At 41.5% G+C, this 20,819-nt stretch overlaps 1 protein-coding gene across 2 annotated transcripts in view; it reads right to left on the bottom strand.

The window, feature by feature from the left end:
- The window catches only part of TBPL1 (TATA-box binding protein like 1), a 37,244-nt gene extending 22,309 nt beyond the window's left edge, over positions 1-14,935 (bottom strand). The window contains exon 1 of one of the 2 annotated variants that reach the window (XM_017875463.1): positions 14,235-14,935. The gene's annotated coding sequence lies outside the window, so the exon portion shown is untranslated. Of the gene's footprint in view, positions 1-13,533; positions 13,795-14,234 lie in introns of those variants that run through there. The other variant, XM_017875462.1, reaches the window with a different exon arrangement.
- Between the last annotated feature and the right edge of the window lie 5,884 nt (positions 14,936-20,819).

Here is a 20,819-nt window from a genome sequence, read left to right as displayed (position 1 = left end):
AAGGAACTCAGAAACCTCATCCTCAATACTAACCTAGAGTGTCCCTATTCTGAGTCGCATTTGGTCAATGGTAATGTTACTATACATACTTCTATCACAGCAATTTTCCACACTACAAACTACAGTGAAATCTTTCCTATTTGTAGTCTCCTTGGTAGACAATAAGCTCCTCGGATGCATGATCAAATCTTATTTCTGTACCCCAGCCTAGGCACAGTTCCCAATGCACCATACACATTCAGTAAAATGTCTGCGGAGTTTAACTGTAAGCTTGAGGTTATTAAAAAGCAATGTTTACTCACACACCCACATGACACACACACACACACACACAGGCACACACACACTCTCTGTATTCTCTTTCTGTCTCCCTCTCAAGTTGAAGAGCTCAGCAGAATGTCTGGGTTAAATCTAGACTCTACCACTTACTAGTCATATGACTGTGGATAAGTTAACACCTTTGTGCCTCAATATCCTCCTCTGTAAAATAAGGCAGATAAACAGAACCCATCACAGTGTTGTGAAAATTAAATTTCATATAAAGTGCTTGGCACAGTACTTGCACATGATAAGCATTCAAATGTAGCTATTTCATTGTTACTATTATTATATCTCCTTTCTTCATCTTCTATGGACGGAGAAATATTCACAAATGGAAAGGATTTCTAGCTACTCACTGCAGTCCTCAAGCTTTGGAACAGAAAAACAAATCGTATTCCTTCAAGTTTAAAAGCAAGTGGTAAAAATAAAGAATACAACTTTGATGTATCTGTTAAGTGAAATGAGTACTAAAAAAAGCACTAAATTTAACAGTGAATAAAAAAAAAACACATACACAAAACTCCAACAATAACAAAACCATCAAATCAAAGCAAATAGCTGTTGATCATGGGGTTCTTTTTTGGTGGTGCTGAGGGGAGTGGGGACAGGGAAGGTGGTGAAGGAAACAGGAAAAGATTGACCAAATCTACTACATGTTATGAAATAGATATTACGCTAAATTTTACTTCATTAGGTACCTGTAAAAAAGCAGGAAAATGAGAAGCATAATGGGTTTGGATATTAAACTGTGATACAAGTTTATGCTGTTCATTTCATTTAAATCGTAAGGTATTTGCTTTCTTGAGCAGGTCTTACGTGTCCCTACTTCCCATATTACGGACTATAATTTCAAAAGCTAAAAAGTTTCATTTCTTTACAGAGAAGTTTGATATTTGTCCTAAGCTACCTATAAGTGACTATAAATCTGTAAGACTAATGTAGCTATTAAATTAATGCTAACAAAACAGCCTAATTTTTAAAAGATTATTTTAATTTGCAAGTGTAAATGTTAATTCACTACGGTAGCTAAATGACTGAATAAATCTTCTCATAAGTTGGCGTCAGAATTGGCAGGCATCAAGATCAAGCTTCTCTATATTCTGATTTTTTTCAAGGGTGTGAATGCAGGGCTCAAACTTGAAGCACTGATAACTCATCAAGAATTTAATCAAGAGAAAGCACTGCATGGGGAAAATACACAGGTGAAACTTCCTCTTTTGATAGTTTAAACTGTTTTTACAGGGTTACCCCTTATATAAAATGCTCTAGCATAGACAACCTGTTTAAGGTCTATGTCATACACAAATGCCATTTTAAGAAAAGGAAGATCAGATTATGAAATTAGCTACTTGGGAAAACAAAACAGAGTTCAGCCTGGCGCGGTGGCTCACGTCTATAATCCCAGCACTTTGGGAGGCCAAGGCGGGCGGATCACGAGGTCAGGAGATCGAGACCATCCTGGCTAACACGGTGAAACCCCGTCTCTACTAAAAATACAAAAAATTAGCCAGGAGTGGTGGCAGGCGCCTGCAGTCCCAGCTACTTGGGAGGCTGAGGCGGGAGAATGGCATGAACCCAGGAGACGGAGCTTGCAGTGAGCCGAGATGGTGGTACTGCCCTCCAGCCTGGGCGACAGAGTGAGACTCTGTCTCCAAAAAAAAAAAAAAAACAGAGTTCAAACATTTCTGGTTTAAAAAACAGTAAAAAATATACTTAAACAAAACAAACATGATTACATAATGAACACTCTTTCCACATGTAAGAACCATTAGGAATTTCTTATTTTACTCAGAACTTGTCAGATCTGAGTAACTGCTTGAAGGGTACGTCACTCAAAAAAGATAAACACAGAGAACTTGGCTAGAGATCAGAAGAAAGCTATATATTTTTAAAACCTGAAATTACAGTCTGTGAGGAAGTCAAGAACACTAGCACANTGGTGGCAGGCGCCTGCAGTCCCAGCTACTTGGGAGGCTGAGGCGGGAGAATGGCATGAACCCAGGAGACGGAGCTTGCAGTGAGCCGAGATGGTGGTACTGCCCTCCAGCCTGGGCGACAGAGTGAGACTCTGTCTCCAAAAAAAAAAAAAAAAAAAAAAAAAAAAAACAGAGTTCAAACATTTCTGGTTTAAAAAACAGTAAAAAATATACTTAAACAAAACAAACATGATTACATAATGAACACTCTTTCCACATGTAAGAACCATTAGGAATTTCTTATTTTACTCAGAACTTGTCAGATCTGAGTAACTGCTTGAAGGGTACGTCACTCAAAAAAGATAAACACAGAGAACTTGGCTAGAGATCAGAAGAAAGCTATATATTTTTAAAACCTGAAATTACAGTCTGTGAGGAAGTCAAGAACACTAGCACAACAGGAGGGTGAGTAATTTAATGATAATATACAAGTAAAAGAATGGGTTCTTACACAGAACACAAGAGTGATAAGGAAGTTTTCTGATTGGAACATTGGTTCTTTTTTTTTTTTTCTCTTGAGACGGAGTCTCGCTCTGTTGCCCAGGCTGGAGTACAGTGGCGCTATCTCGGCTCAGTGCAACCTCCGCCTCCCAGGTTCACGCCATTCTCCTGCCTCAGCCTCCCGAGTAGCTGGGACTACAGGCGCCCGCCACCATGTCCGGCTTTTTTTTTTTTTTTTGTATTTTTAGTAGAGACGAGGTTTCACCATGTTAGCCAGGATGGTCTCGATCTCCTGACCTTGTGATCCACCCACCTTAGCCTTCCGAAACGCTGGGATTACAGGCGTGAGCCACCACACCCAGCCAGTTCTTAACTATTAAGAAAAAGATAAGGCCAGGCCTGGTGGACTCATGCCTGTAATCCCAGCACTTTGGGAAGCCAAGGTGGGCAGGTTGCTTGAGCCCAGGAGTTAGAGACCAGACTGAGCAACATGGCTATACTCTGTCTCGGCAAAAAAAAGAAACACAAAAATTAGCCAGATGTGGTGGTGTGTGCCTATAGGCCCAGCTACTCAGGAGGCTGAGGCAAGAGGATTGAGCCTGGGAGGTGCTGCAGTGAGTTATGATCACACCACTGCACTCCAGTCTGGGCTACAGAGTGAGACTATGCCTTAAACAAATAAATAAAAAGACAAAAAGACAAAACAACAGAAACAAGATAATAACCATGAAGATGCTCAAACTTCACAGATACAGATTTAACTGACCTTGACAGGGCCCTAATTTTGAAAACATTTCCAAGATGTTTCTAATGGGTAGTCGGTTGAGAACCACTGGGTTGAAACACCATCATAGGCAAATAAAATAAAAGAATTTCCTTTTCTGTAAGTCCTTAAAAAGGGCTCTATTCTTCTATCAGTACTGTTTATCAGAGAACATTAAGACTTCTACACTCTGTTTACCATCCCTTGTTTCCCAAACTCCATTTCATGCTCTAAACCACCAGCATAATCTGTCTTCTGCCTCTACACAGTACAAAATGTTACAAATGAATGGTTCATTGCTGAATTCAATGGCACACTTGAAACTCCCTCCTACTCTAGAGCATAAAGCACTGGGAACCTCTGATTCTTCAACTGCTCCCTTGCCATGTCCTATCCCTGGCTTCTGAGGAAGCTTTATTGAATTCTCTCCCCATCTCAAATACTTCTCTGTCTGTTCCTCAAATCAGAAGTTCTTAACTGAAACCCATGCCAGACCCTGAAAAGCTCAACAATAGGTTCCAGAGGTTAGGAACCCCCTGAAATTGCATACACACTAATCTGTATGTGTACCTGAGCAGGCCAATTGTTTTTTTCATATTACCAATGGGTTTAAGATTGCTAAAGGTTATAAACCACTGCCTGAAATCCTTTTCCTCTTTAAACTTTCCAGGCCTCAGTTGCTATCTATGAGCTTATGGCTGGCTCCTACATCAATCCTGACCTATCAGATATCTGAATCCATATTCCCAATCATCTATTAGGCATATCTATTAAAATCAACACATCCAAACAAAACTCATTAAGCACCTCAAAAAATCTTGCTCTATCTCCTTGTAATTTTGTGAATGGAGTGAGTCACAATTAACACTCGCTCACCTGAACCAGAAATTTCAGAATCATCCTTCATCTCTCATTCTTCTCCTCTGCTCAGTTAACTTTTAATCTAGCTTCTTTTCTGCATCCAAAGCAACAATGTTTTACTTTAGGCCAGCTCACATGTCATTATGGCTACAGGCTTTTAATGGAACTCTCTGCTTGCATTCTCCATGCTCTAATCCATCTACCAAATAGCTACCAGGATTATCTTCCTAATTGTCTCCCTATCTGAAGAAGCATCTCTTGGCTCTCTTAGAATGAAAAACAGAATCTCATCTGCTTGCCTTGGAATGCAGTGGACTTTCCACCCCCGATCTTCCTTATATAACCTAATCTTCCACTTCCAACACACCTTGACATTCTCAGCTTTACACCATTCCTCTTCCAGTAACACACCGTTTCCTGGTTTTATAGCTGCCTAAATTGTCCTTTAGGCACTCCTTCAACTAGGAAACTTTTACACATAATTGCATATTTCGTATGCAACTCACGTGAACCAAGCTCTGCGGGTAGACAATGGGAATATAGCTCAGAACAAAATGGTGAGGCAAGGAACCCTCATGGCAGTTGTATTTCAGTGGAAGAAAAAGACAACAATAGGTTGACAAAATAATCAAGAGAATGTGATCTGTGTTATAAAGGAAACGAGATAACGAAAGAGAAACTTCAGGAGGAATGATCCAGGGAAGGTCTTTCAACTTTCTTAAGAGATAAGAAATAATTCTTGGCTGAGTGCGGTGGCTCACACCTGTAACCCCAGCACTTTGGGAGGCCAAGGCGCACGCATCACGAGGTCAGGAATTCAAGACCAGCCCGACCAACATGGTGAAACCCATCTCTACTGAACACAAAAATTAGCCGGGCATGGTGGTGTGCGCCTGTAATCCCAGCTACCCTCCTGGGGCTTGAACTCGGCAGGCGGAGGTTGCAGTGAGCTGAGATCGCACCACAGCATTCTAGCATGGGTGACACAGTGTGACTCCGTCTCAAAAATAAATAAATAAATAAAATAAAGAATCTTAAAAAGAGATCTTAAAGGATAAGAAGGATAAGAAGTAGCCAGTCATATGAAACACCGGGAGAAGAGCAACCCTGCAGAGGGCACAGTAAATGAATGGTACTGTTGGTATTATAAGTGCTTACTGAACTTGCAGACACCAAGTTCCTTGAAGATAACCGTTTAATTTAAATATGTGTCTTTAGAACTTGGCTCAATTGCTGGCATTTGGTCCTAAACTCAATAAAAACTTGATGAATTAAATGAATACCTTAAGAACAACTGAGAAAATGGTTTGTGGGGTTGGGGGCAGGTAAGTGTAAAGAGTAGGTATCTTTCACTACAGCAGTAAGAATCTGAGTAGCCTCAACCAACTCAAGTTCTCCAACAGTATCCTATTCTTACCTTATTTCACTTTCTGGTATGTTATACTTAGTGCTTCTACACTTAACAAGTTACTAATCATTTTAGGCCAGACCCCCAAATCCTGAAGAGCAACTGTGTTCCAGGAGCTTTTACAAATACAAAATAAATTTCAGATGTAAGAAAAGAATTACTTTAATTGAAACACACCTACTGACCTTCAGCATTTTTTATATTCCCTTTTCTCATCCTCTGAAAGTTACTATCTCCTTTACTTCATCCCCAAGGATTCTAACTCACCCATGTTCTAGAGCCTATAGGAAATTCCACTACAGCTGCTCATCAGAGAATGTCACTTCCAGGATATCAACCATTCAGTTAAACAAGGTGTGATGATAAAGCCATTTTTCCTCTATTCCCAAAGAGAGAGCAAAAGTATATAAGAAGACAAACAAATTCGGAATATGGTTTCAGGCATTTGAAACTCAGTTCTAATTTTAAGAGGCCAAAACCAAAGGCCTAGAAAGAATAAATCGAGAGGCACATATTCTAAATGTACAGACAAATTAAATAATTATCCAAGTTGTTTTGTACTGCGCACTGAAGTGGAAGTTTCAAGATTACTGGTCACAGCCAAGGAGTAGTGTTGAATTCTTAAAATTAAAAAAAAAAAAGCTGTCAGCCAAAGGCTTTCTCTGCTATCCTGGGACCTACAGATTCCATTAGCAACATAGCTTTTAATCTGTTGAGCCACTCAGCATCCCTTACTGAAGGCCTCCCCCCACCACCTCCCTACAAAAGAAGAGTAAAGAATAGAGTACCTTTAAGATTAGCACGCTAATTTCTGTTGAGGAAGGTCTAATGAATTAGTCATTGTGCCTTCAATATGGTTGTTTGTGATCCCTGCAACCACCCTAATCTGTAACTAGCAAAGATCCTGGAATGTGGTCAACCCACAAGCAATTCAAGTATGCTCATTACAACTTTCCTAGGTTGTACATGCACACAAGTCACTGGAAATGCCCAAGGAACACACTGCAGCCATAAGTAGGTGAGAGGAAAAACACTTGCGGCTCACCCGAAGTATCTGACAAATTAAAAAGGATGGGGTGGTTCTTGTTCCACAAAAGCTTCAAGTTTGTTAACTGAGTTTCAAACAGTAACAGGCTCTATAAATGCTGTTCACAGTCATAAATCAAATCTCCATCTTCATATTTGCACTTTTGGGTTACACATTGACTTTATTATGTTCATATCTGAAAGACAGCAACATCTGTCCCATTGACTTTATTATGTTCATATCTGAAAGACAGCAACATCTGTCCCTGAAAAAGAGTGTGACAGAAAAAACACTAGGTGGTCGGGTGCAGAGGCTCACGCCTGTAATTCCAACATTGCGAGGCTGAGGCGGAGGGACCACCTGAGGTCAGAAGTTCAAGACCAGCCTGGTCAATGTGCTAAAACCCCATCTCTACAAAAAATACAAAAAAAAAAAAAAAAAATGGCCAGGTGTGGTGGTGTGTGCCTGTAATCCCAACTACTCAGGAGGCTGAGGCAGGAGAATCGCTTGAACCCAGAAGATGGAGGTTGCACTACTGCACTCCAGCCTGGGCAACAGAGCAAGACTCCATCTCCAAAACAGACAAAACAACAACAAAAACAAAAACGAAAGAAAGAACATTAGAGAAATATTAACAATGTGTTAGACAGAATTTTGTCTCAAAACAGGCAAGTTTTATTGTGGACTACAGTATTGATAACCTTGGCAACTTGTTTTCCTAAAAATGTCCTAACACAGGCCAGACATGGTGACTTGTGCCCATTGCCCATAATCCCAGTACTCTGGGAGGCCAAGACAGGCAGATCACTGAGGCCAGAAGTTCGAGGCCAGCCTGGTCAATGTGGGGAAACACCACCTCTACTAAAAATATAAAAATTAGCGAGGTGTGGTGGCGCATGCCTGTAATCCCAGCTACTTGGGTGGCTGAGGCACAAGAATCACTTGGACCTGGGAAGTGGAAGTTGCAATGAGCTGAGACGCCACCACTGCACTCCAGTCTGGGTGACAGAGTGAGAGTCTGTCTCAAACGAAAAAAAATTTCCCAGCACAGTCCTCAGGGTATCTAAAACTAAAGGAAATATATATTTCTATCTATTTGGTGCAACAGTCATGATCATTTCCTCTCTTAAACAGGAAAAAAGTCACACCTCTAAATACAAGCATATTTGCCAACCTCCTTAGTGTGTGGAAGCTTATAAAAACCAGCTGAAACAAATAAAACCAGCACAACATGGAAGAAGGAATTATAACACTTTACCCTGTACATTTAAAGCAAAATATGCTTTTAATAATATATTTTATATAAACCTCTATAGTATATATTTTATAAAAATAGATTTCAACTAAAAAATCAAGACCTGGATATTAGCCAGAATAGGAAAGAACAGTCTGCAATTCACTTTGTTTAGGCAGACACATTTATTTTTAGTCAGCAGTTTCCAATGTCCACACAACTGAACTAAAACATTTGGTCTTCACTTTTTAAAGTTAGTTATTTCAGCAGCAGCCTAAACAAAACTATAATTATCAAATTATTTTCCTGATTAGGTAGCTTCAGTATTTGTTTTTAGCCTTACCATAAACAAACAATTTTGCAATCCTACAAAGTCATTCTTGAGCCACTTGAATTACTGCAGCAGAGCAGCAATTTTAGCTACCACTAAAATTACAAAAAAAGCTACTATTAGAACATTTATAGTGGCACAGAAAGCTCACAATACATGGCTTTACACTGATACTAACAAGTTTCAAATTTACCATCAACTAAGATTATACAAGTAAAAAATGGTGCCTTCTAAAGAAAGCCTAATTCTGTTAAATGAAACCATTGGGGTCTATTCCTTTTATTCAGAAGTATCATACAGCTAAACAAGTCAAGTCCACAGGGAAACAGTATTTCAATAGCTGCAACACGGTGCCAGCCCAGGCTTTGTTGGCCTTCCTTTTCCAAGAAACAGAGATGCCTCTCTTTACTTAGTCCATCTGCCATCGGTGATAACCAGATGCCTGTGTGACAATTCAAAACTTAAAAAAAGTACTTCCCCCTCCTAAAGCCTAATAGCAAAGATGAGTCCAATAGTCAGTGATCAGAAATAAAAAGAATTTCAATGCTCTAGTAGAAAGCCTCTCAACCAAAGAAACAAAGCATCCAAGTGGTCCAACAGTTCACCTTTAATATACTATCCAGTGCCACTGCTACTAGCACCTGCTAACACTTTTTTAAGCTTTTAACTAAAGTTCTGAGTGCTTTACGCTTAATTCTCACAGCAACCCTGTATGGTAGTAGTAGTACTAACCCCCTAGTACAGAAGAGGAAACTGGGCCTCAGGGCAGTGAGAAAGCTATTTAATATTTAAGGCCATGCCATTAATTAAAAGCTCAGCCATGATGCTGAACACAGGCAGCCTGCACCCAGAGTCCGTACTCTTTAAGTGTTGTACCAACCCCAATCTCAAGGAAAAGTAAGTGATTCTAATCAAAACTCGTCTCACAATGAAAATACTTGCAATTTATCAGGAACACCTGATTCTTTGGAACCATTTTATTAATAGTAACAAACTTTTTTACTGCTTTTAAGACTTAAGTCCTATCTAAGTGAGTTAAAAAACAAAAACATACCGTGGGCCAATGTCTACATACAGATGTCTATCTTGTGCTAAGTGCAATTCAATGCTGAAGTCATCCACGTATGTCCTAAGAAAACTCTGTCCTTAAAACCAGTTCAAAAATCTGGTTTTCAGTATTTTTTTATTAATGGATGGTAAAAGTAACCAACAGCCAATCTTCTGTGCTGTACTTTTTGGTGAAATGTTAAACAGTTTCATTATTGACTCCCACATAAAGGCACATCTGAACTGCCCCAGAAATCACCCTATTGAGGCCTTTTAATGGGATCCATAGCAGCATGCTTCAACCCACAAAACCAGCCATTTAAACCAAATTCTCAACTTTATCCCCCTTTAGTCACAGATGGGTAGAATTTCTGACGCGACCTGATTCCTTTCCGCTAAAGACACACTTCTGGAATCTTGCTTTTTCGCAACTATACAAACACACAAACTCCATCTGTCTTCTAAAGAAAAAGACCGACTGGTTAATAATACAAAAATCAAATCTGTCTACGTAGCCGGGAAAAACCTTAGATATGTATACTGTCTCTCATCCTTTTGAAATTTCCCAAAGTGGTAGCCACGTGACAAGAGCAAACATCGTGTCTACTCAAGTGAAGGTAGTCCATCATTATCTTTATTGTTTGAATTGGTTAGAAGAAGGCTCTAATCATACTTGAGAAAGTGTCATTGCTTATAATTTGCATGCCCACAGCCAGAATACAAAGTTGAAATTTTAGGCATCAAGAATTAGGTTTCAAAAAGGTTCCCTTCATCCACTAGCTAAGCTCTTGAAGTGAAATAAACAAACATGTATCTCCTTCTATTAACAAGGTAATCTTCAAAATACACACACAGGGCAGGAACATACAATATGATGGCAACTCATACTCCTGATCCTCAAGAAACTTCTAATTTAGCAGGTATGATGAAGTCCATTCACCAATAACGACAGTACCAGGCAGTATGTAATAAAGAATTTAAAATTCATATCTGTGTGTGTCACGTTCTGTTACACACATAGGACATTTCTGTGCTATCTACAAGTGCACAAAAAGCACCTGAAGGGAAATATCTCTTTCATCCAGCTTTGCACACCTGACACGACACCAGGCATACAGAAGGTGCAACAAAATGGATGTAAGTTTCAGGGAATCGTTATTAGTTCGAATGTCACAATACGGCTAAAATTTGAAAACACCAGAGATTTTAACTCAGAGACAATGTGGAAACATTCTACTATAAATTCCTCAAAAAATCAGCTGCAACGTCTGTATTTTATAGCAATAATTTCATCACATGGTCTATGATGAAACAGAAGGAAATCAATCACTTAGGTTATTACTGGTCCCCTTCATCTGAAACCAGTCCTCATGTTCACTCAACTAGATTATACAATATTTTCTGATTTTTAAATAATGTGCCACGTCCACGAGAAGAACTAACTCTCTCCAAAAACATTCAGCTATACGTTTCATAAGTATTTGTTCTACTTCATAGCAAATTCTGCATTCTATATATGTTCATCCACAAAAATGTTGATGTGACAATTTTCTATGTTAAGAATAACTTGGGGAAATCAGTATAAGTAGTTCCCTCAAATTTGGCAGAATATAATTTCAGTCAAGATTGATTTTAAGAATAATTTTTTTAGAATAAGAATCATGAAAATCTAAGGTTCAATTTAAAACACACAACAGGCTCTGCAATACTTTTTTTAAAAGTGACTGTCTACAATTACTGTATTACCATTTGGACTTCTAATGTCTTTCATTCTGTTAAGTTCAAAAATTTTAATATACCTTATTTTAGTATAAGCTCTTGAGTTTCAGCACAGGCTCTTAACCTGTTGTATTCACAACCAACAGTTATTCAGAATGAATACAGAACATCCAACAAGACAACTCCAATTTTCCAAATAAAGAGGAGGGGTACAGAAGGAAAATGCAACAGATAAAATCCCATTAATGAAACGCATATGCAGGCGAAAGACACGTTGAAAATGCCATAAGAAACAGAAATGATACAGCATAAAAAATCATTTTTGATTGGGACATGATTAAGAAGAGAGAGTAACTAAACCACCACCAAAGTTGGGACTATCGGGGCATAGGAGGGCAGGGAAAGCAGACACTGGATTGCTCATAAAGGTGGAAGCTAGGGCTTGACCCTCACTCAAACAATGAAGAGACAGACAACGGCAAACAAGGTCTAGGTCAAGTGAGTCTGATGGCAGCCCTAAGGTTGAGGGACACTTTGTCAAGTCTCATATGCACAAAGATAATCCCAGGACTCAACATCCACAGCCTCAAGTATGGTTATCCCAGCATATCTTTCATAGAACTGCTACAAAGATTAAGCAACAGTCTTTGATTCATTAATCTTTTTCTTCTTAGAGTCTTAAAATGCAACTTAAGTTTCCCAGTGTTCACACTTTCCATCCTGTCCAATTCTTTACACATGAATGAAATTCCTTTAACAGACACTGGACCTCAATTCCATATTAAAAGCTTAAGATGAAAACGCCTGAGTTAAAACTATATTCTGGCTAGCCCTCATTCAGGAATAAGCCAACCCAATCAAGGGCACACAGCAGTAGGTCACTAGTTTCTTTTTTTTTATTTTTTATTATTATACTTTAAGTTCTAGGGTACATGTGCATAACGTGCAGGTTTGTTACATATGTATACTTGAGGTCACTAGTTTCTGATACTGATTTTGAGGGCAGAGGGTACGTAAAGAGGAGGCTGGGGAAAGGATGACACCTTTTTGCTTAAGAGAAGTCAGGTTTAACAAAAGGGGTGGGGGACAAACAGAAGCTGTGGTTGACCTAATTGCTCCTATGATTTATCAATTTTACTTTCATCTTTAATCTTCAACTTTACATAAAGAACTTTATATGTATATGTGGCCTTTTCATTGTGCTACAGGAAAACCTCATTTACTCACCTAAAATGATTTTGAAAAGTATAAAACCATTAAGCAGCTTGTGATGTAAGACTAAAGAGATAACATAAACTGGTATTTTACTGGGCATACCAAACTGTGAATAAGCCTTTCAGCCAGATAGTGTTAACAGTCACTTCTCAATTGGAATGAACTGCCATTTTCTCAAAGAGACTGCGAAATTATGTCAGGATGGCTGAATCTTCCTATATGTCTCCTTTTAAATTTTCCCAGAGAATCCACATTGCTTACACACACACACACACACACACACACACACCACCAAGCTTACTCCCTTTTCTTGAGTCACAGTTTTAAGGCACTGTTCTAAACCCTACATACGGAAGCTCATGCACTTACTGCCAGTGTCGCTTTGGAACTGCAGGTGACAGATGCAGTCAGAGAGCTCACAGATGTGGACTGACTGCAGTTTGAGTCTTATTGCAGTGAGCACATTGACAGAGCCAGTAGATGCACATCTCGGCAGGAGAGATTTTCTTTTTAAGCCCTCATGCCCTATTAGATTTACTTTTAGGGCTTTTATTGGCTATTTTTATCACTTATCCCGACTCTCATCCCTGCTTAGCCCTACCCACAATTCATTTTCTGTTCTTCAGTTCTAGATCCTTCTCCATCAATCCTAATTTTGGTCAAAAATAATAATAAAATAAAGCGGGGCTGCCGGCATTGCCAGAACCAGAAACCCACGAAGCCGCTTTTGGAGAGCTACTAGAGAGGCCGCTGGAAGTTTTCTGAGAAGCAACGGACCCCTAGCATCTTTGCACGGTCCCTCTTCCCCTGGGTGATGACTCCAGAGACTTATGAGAAATCTCCCCTCCCTGTCTTTCCCAGTGGTGGCTTAAACGAAACATAAACCCTCTTTTTTTATCCTACACTAGGTTCGATAACGCTCCCAGGTACGGACGCCCCACCCCCAACCCGTTATCCCTAACAAGATCGTGAAATATCGCCCGGTCCTTTTCAGAACTGAGCCCTCCCTCGGCCACCCGGTTTCCCCCACCTCAGCGGCTGCCCTCCAGTCGCCCGCCCCCAACACATCCCACCCCAAGTCTGGCCCGGGCTCCGCACATGCCCACCCCGCGCCCAAGACGCCCCGCACCCGGTGCTCAGGCCGCTCAGCCGCCCGCGCTCCCCGCGTCCAGGGTCGTCTAGGGGGTTACCGTGGGAAGAGGGAGCGGTGGCTGAGGACGCGGCGGCAGCGCTGCTGCCGGTTGCGTCGGAGGCGAAGGAGAAGCTGGAGGACAAGGATGAGGATGAGACGGGCACGCTCCCCAGTCTCCATGGAACTCCCGCCCCGGCCCGTTGCTAGGAGCCCCCGAGGCTCGGACTCCGTCTTCCTTGCTTTGTTGTTCCGGGTGCGAGGCGGCCGCTGCTTCCCCGCGACAATAAATAGACTAGACGCTAGGTAGCATAGAGACAGCGCGCGTGGGCTAGAGCGCCGCCGGACAGGGCGCTCCTGGGTGCCTCGCTAGCCACTCATTTCCGGCTCTCATTGCTCCCGTCACTTTCCCCGTCCCCCGCCCCCACCCTTCTTTCCTCCTTCCTGGTCCCCAAATCAGGCCCCTCCTGCCCACTGCGCTGGGCGCGGCGTGGGGTGAGAGGTGGGATGGGGGCGGTGCTAATGGGCATCGGACTAGACTTTTTTGTTTAAGAACCGCTTGAAAGGGTTCTGAAAACACCATGAATCCCTTGTATATCTTTAGTTGATATCTAAACATGTGTAGTAATTTCTGGCATACAACCGAGTATTTAGGTGGACTTTTTTTTGTCAAAAACGTAGAACTTTATCATTAGCGCATTAAATTTATACAAAAGGTTCTCCCCACCCCCCCGTTATATAATTGGTAAAGCTAGTCCTTACCGACGAGACTTGTCTTCTGCCTGAAAAAAGTCCTTCGCTTTTTCAGTCAAAATGAACCCGTTAATTTATGATGCCGCGATAAATTCCCCTAGTGAGATTCCTCACTAGGCGAACTGGAATCCTGGTCTTAGAGCGACAGGGGATGACAGATGACAGACAGAGGGAAGGAAACGGGGAGAGATGGAGGCACAATGTGTGGCGAGACGGAGGGATAACGCAGGAGCGTATGCCACTTCTGTCGCCTGTTCCTTCCACATTCCTTACTCTACGTGGGTTTGCGGTCGGGACTGTCCCTCGGGAACCGAGAGGCGGATCCAGGAAGGATGGGAGGTGGGAGAGGGCGGATGCTGGCGAGGACTCAGGCCGCCCGGGGTAGGAGGACGTCTAGGAACGGAGACCCTCCGCGGCTCTGCGCCCAGGTAGCGCTGCAGGGGCCGGGGGACCCCGGGGGCGCACACTGGCCCGTTTGAACCGTCGCGCTGGGGCCCGAGTGCATCCACGGGGTCCCTCGGGGTTGGCCTGAGAGGCGCTGTCCGCGGGAGCGAAAATCGCGTAACGGCCCTGAGAGGTCCACGCCACGCCGCGCGGAAGCCCCTGGCTCCCAGCCCCACGCTTCCCACTCTCAGGCCGGCATCGGCCTCTCCACCAGAGCTCGGCTGCAGTCAGAAGCCTCTGGCGTTAGTTGAGGTCAATGGCAGCCCTGATTTAATTATTAAAAGACCACGCCGACCCGGGTTCATGGGTACCTGGCCTCTGATTGGTGGGAATCAGATGAAAAAATGAAAATGCCACTGCCTTTTTAAAAGAAAAGACGTGGGCTGAATTCTTGGGGTTTTGGCAGTAGGCAACCATTTGGGTATTTTATTATTTACAAGATCTCCAAGGGTGCCTCTTGATTTTTTGCTTTCCCCTCTGAGTGTTCAGAAACATCTGAGCATTTGAAAGCTCTGTAGAATGATGGAGTTTGTTTTCATTTCTGTACTACTTTATTTTTCAAGGGATAGTAATTATAGTTGGGTCAGGTTTAATGAAGAAAGTGAACAAGAGGCTGGGTTAGAAAGTAATGGCTGTGTGGTGGTGGGGAGAGGACTTTTAGGAGGTAACGTCTCAGCCAATTTCTAAAAGGGATGGGAGTGAGAAGGATGTATATAAAGTGTTCCAGGCAGAGGGAACAAGATATGCTGAGTACTTGCTGTGCTGGGGTATTAGTGTGGCTAGGGCATCAGGAAACAGAGCAACGGAAGAATGATATCCATTTAAATTGGAGGGAAATCAAGGTCTTGAACTTTCAGTGCCTTGTAGACCGTGGAAGGAGTTTGGACTTTCTTCCAAGTGCTAGGGAAAGTGGGGTTTTAGGCTGGACAGTAACATGATTTACCAAGGAAACGGCAGGGGAAACTGTGTATTCCAGCGGCTACTGCCACTGCTGAAAAGTCAACGTTACAGCAATGGCGACCAGTTCTAAGGTCGTTACGAGGCATTCTCCTTCAAGGGGACCAGCCAAATACCTAGAAGCAGGAATGCCAATTACTTTAGACTCCCTTTTGTCATGGATCAACCAATAGTTTGTTTCCCTACACTAGTTCCTCATTCTGGAATTGGATTTGGTTTTGCTGCAAGCACTATTCTCTATTAATTATAGACCTATTAACTATTCGGGTGATGGTTAACACTAAAAGCCCAGATTTCAACCACTACGCAATATATCCATGCATCAAAACTGCACTTGTACTTCTAAATTTATACAAAATAATAGACCTATCACATTATCCCGTACACCATTCTTCTAACCAAAGGCCACGGGCTTCACCACTCTTACAATGTGACCCATTATTCCGGTGCCATCTAGGAGACAATGCATTGTAAAGTTAGAATATGCAGTGTATGTTCTTATCCAAAACTATTGATCAGTACAGAAATTGATAACCTAGAAATAGGGAATTGTGATTGCTGACCCTTGTATTAAGGTTTTCTAGAGGGACAGAAGTAATAGGATATATCTATTAGGATAGATAGATATATCCTGTTATATATGTATATACTACTTAATAAAATATATATGGGAGTTTATTAAGTAGTAGTTAACTCACATAATCACAAGGTCCTACAATAGGCTGTCTGCAAGCTGAGGAGCAAGGAAGCCAGTCTGAGTCCCAAAGCTTTATAAAGAACCTGTAGTTCGATATTCACGAAGCATCCAGCATGGGAGAAAGATGTAGGCTGGGAGATGCAGACTATAAGACAGTCTAGCCTTTTCAGGTTTTTCTGCCTGCTTTTTATATCCTGGCCATACTGGCAGCTGATTAGATGGTGCCCACTCAAATTAAAGGTGAGTCTACCTTTCCCATCCCACTGACTCAAATGTTAATCTCCTTTGGCAACACCCTCACAGACACACCCAGGATGAATACTTTGTATCACAATCCAATCGAGTTGACACTCAGTATTATCCATCACAACCCTAAAATGTAGAATTGGCTTAGTAAAGGAGGTGGGGACAGTGAGGAGTCATCCATCCCACGCTTGGAAAGTAGCAAGTTTTATTGGTTTTATCGGTGCTACTAAAAATGTGATGTACAGACCAAAGCCAATCTGCAAGCTCTACTAGTCAACAATGAAATAGATATAGAAATTAAGAGGAGGATTTGGAAACTTAATAATTTGACATCAGAGGGCTATCTAAGCATGCAGTTTTGTATTTATGAAAATATTTGTCTGCAATGGGTTGATAATCAAAAATCATCCAAAAATTGATTCTTCACCCTAGACACTTTGAAAGACACTGGTAGATTATTTGTTATGCCCAATAAGGCTCTAACTTTAGGGAAATTGGCAAAAACAAAACAAAACAAACAGGCTATTGAAATATGTTGGCTACATTTTGCTTCAGTGCCGTTAGATAAACTAGCTCAGCATGGCCTTTCTGAAAGAAACCATCAATAGTGAGATGTAAATTACAAAGCATTGTTGAGGAGCTCTTTCACTAGAGGTTTAGTTATCCTTAGGAATATATTCCTAAGGATCAGATAATATCTACTCTGCCAAGTGAAATAACGAAATTTTCTGCCATCCATAAGTCAATACACTAAGTAGGAATTAGCAATGGAGTCATGGATGCCTCATTCCTCAGAATTCTCCCCAAATATCTTCTGCTATGCTTCCTTATCAATAGAAAAAGGTAATTCCTCCCATTATACCAGTTGAGTGGTATACAACTTAAGGGCTGGCATCCAATACAATAACCTAGCTTCATAATCCCAGCCTGTTCTCTTTCTCACCCTTGGAGAGCCTATGACAAAAGCCATTATCCAGGGAGACTTCATGGATCTGCCAGGCTAGTTTTCAAGAGATTAAAACAGGAAGGGCAGGGTCCGTATTTGAACTTCAAGTCTTAGTGAAATTTCTGATAACAAGCTAATGGATTTCCCCAAATGGTACTGACTGGCAGCCAAGTGAAGTTCTAAGGTATTGCCAGAAATTCCTCCTCAGCTTGGCAAAAGGTACCTACTGTTGTGCTATCTTAAGGGCAACGTCCCAGTCTCCATTCCTGGTAGAAAGATGGCTACCTAATGGCTGCCAGGATTCCTTTCACTACACCTCTAAGGCAGGATCCTTGAGACAAGGAAAATCTTGACACTTTGCTTGGTCGACAGAGATCTTGATTCTTTGCTGTAGAAGTGAAGTCCTTCTTACTCTTCTTACTTTTGTCCAGCAGGATATGGTATATGCTCACAACCATTGTATGTTGCTTTTCCTATTTCTGTTTTCTCATCAGTTTTTGTTATCTAGTGCCCCCCAACCCCCACATCTTTAACATACATTTGTGCTCTGGGGAAAAATTAATTATTCATTATTTAGCCACATCTGGACCTCATCAAGATTGACAGTACTCAAAGATCCTGAATTTGAGGCTGGATTCAATATCGGGATGTGACTGAGTTTTCTCCTCTCACTAGGGAGGGACTGGATATGGAAAAACCAGGGTGTGTGTGTGTGTGTGTGTGTGTGTGTGTGTGTTCATGCATGCACTGAGCAGTCAAAGGGTGAAGTGTAGGGAACATTTTTGTTAGCCCAGAACTCCTCTCTTCTTTTGGGGAAAGTGCTTCTCCCTCTTAATTTGGGAGAACTACTTTTCTTCTCTGCCTATCCCCAGTCTAATGAGAGACCAAATAGGAGCTGCAACAGCCACGGCGATTGACAGAGAGGTAGTTTTTTGACCTAAGCTACCAGCTCTATAGTACCTGTGCTGTAATTTATTAATTGCCTCTCAGTTCCAAATTCACTTTTCATTCTTGCTCTGTATAGATGGATCTGACCCCTTAAAATAGTCTTCTACTACTTCTCTCAGCATTCTCTATGTGGTAGGTAGGTCTACCTACCACAATGGTAAGTTCTGTCCATAGAGAATGCTAGAGAGGCATTGAAATAGGAAAGGGTTTACTTTCTGGTTCCAGCGTGCTTCCCTGACAGGCTCCTGCAGCGTGGAAGGCCTCTCTAGAATCCATCTTCTGCAGCACAGGTTGCTATCCCAGCCCTTAGGCGCCCGGAAGGGCAGTGGCGAAGGAAACTCCTCCAGGTGGGCATAATTCAAACAATACATTTGTTACCCAGCATGTCTGGAGCAAGAGATGACCAGAATGGGACTGGCTCATGATTTGTATAGATAGTCTGTGACTTGGAAAGAATGACATTGAAAAATAGGCAACAAGGAAGTGTGGGAAACAGATATCTGCAAGGACTTAACTGAATGTATACAAACTATGAAGTGTATCTGCTACATTAAATGTATCCGTTGCTGAGGAGACTCCTAATAATCAGGTGGACAAAATGGCACACTCTGTGGATGTCAGTCAGCATCTATTTGCCCAGCCAGCAGGTGCTTGCTCAGTGGGCTTATGCACAAAGTAGCCATAGTGGTAGGGATGGAGACTATGCATGTGCTCAACAACTTGGAATTCCCCTATCCAAAGTTTACCTTGCTAGCACTACTGCCAACTGGTTAATCTTTCAAGAGCAGAGAACAACACTGAGTACCTGATATGGCACCATTCCCAGGGGTAATGAACCAGCCATCTGGTGGCAGGTTGATTACATTGGACTTCTTCCATCGTAGAGGGAGCAAAGATTCATCTTAATTGGAATAATCACATATTTTGGAAATGAATTTGCCTTTACTGCTTATAATGCTTCTGCCAAAACTACTATCTGTGAACTCACAAAATGCCCTATCTCCCATCAGTGCATTCTACTCAGCATTGCGTTTGATTAGGGAACTCATTTCACAGCAAAGGAAGTGCAGCAATGGACCATGCCAATAGAATTAACGAGGCTTACCACATATACAATCACCTGGAAGCAGCTGGCATAACTGAATGGTTGAAATGGCTTACTGAAGACTCAATTATGATCTTAGCTGGAAGACAATACCCTGGGAAATGAGATTCTGTCTTAAATGATATGTTTTGGGTCAGAGACCATTATATGTTGCTGTCTTTCTCATAGCCGAGATAATTTGAATCTAGTTATGGCAGTAAGAGTAGGTCTTTTTATATTACCACCTACTCTCAGAATTTTTCCTTCCTTACCTGGAAACTCTTGTCTTCTGCTGGTTTAGAGACCTCAGCCTCCAAGAGGAGAGTGCTTCCATCAGGAGATGCAACAATGGTTTTGCCATGATAGACTATGAGACTACCACTTGACCATTTCCTTATACCACTGAAGCAAAAGGCAAAAACAGGAGGTAATCCACTGGCTGGAGTGATGGATCCTGATAACTAAGTGGAAATTGGCTAGCTTCTAGACAATGGGAGCAAGGAGTATGGTCTAGAACCCAGGGGATCCTCTAGGGATCCTCTCAGTCCAATATTAAGATAAATGAAAAACACGGCAACTGAAAATAAAAGGTAGGGTGTTTGAGGACTTAGACCTTTTGGAAATGAAGGTTTGGATCACTCCATCAAGAATTCTGACCAGCTGAGTTTCTGGCTGAGGGCAGAGGAAATACAGAATGAATAGAGGTGGGGGGAAAGTTATAGATATCAATTATAGCCTTGTGAACAATTATAGAAATGAGGACTACAGTAACTTTACATATTTTCTATTGGCTTATTATATGCATGTGTTGATTTGTATTTTCTAACCATTTTCTTTTCACTGCTTCCCTGTTTTAATTTTTTATACAAACTGTTGGCACTTGTGTTATTTTCCTAGGGCTGCTACAATAGTTACCAAAAACTTGTAACTTAAAACAGAAATCTATTTTCTTACAGTTCTAGAGGCTAGACATCTGAAATCAAGGCGTTAGCAGGGTTGGTTTCTTTCGGGAGCTCCAAGGGAGAATGCGTTCCAGGCCTTTTTCCTAGTTCCTGGTGGCTGCCTGGCAATCTTTGGCATCCTTCTTGGGATTTTCATGCATCACTCTGATCTCTGCCTTATTTTCATGTCATTTTCTCCTCTGAGTGTCTCTGTGTCTCATATTCCTCTCTTCTTTCTTTAATAAGGACACCAATATTTTAATTCAGAACCCACTCCAAATCCAGGATGATCTCAAGTTTTTTTTTTTTTTTTTTTTTTTTTTTTTTTTTT

Source organism: Rhinopithecus bieti, unplaced genomic scaffold (genome assembly GCF_001698545.2).
Source record: "Rhinopithecus bieti isolate Rb0 unplaced genomic scaffold, ASM169854v2 scaffold_9615, whole genome shotgun sequence".
NCBI lineage: Eukaryota > Metazoa > Chordata > Mammalia > Primates > Cercopithecidae > Rhinopithecus > Rhinopithecus bieti.
This window is presented reverse-complemented; position numbering and strand designations above follow the sequence as displayed.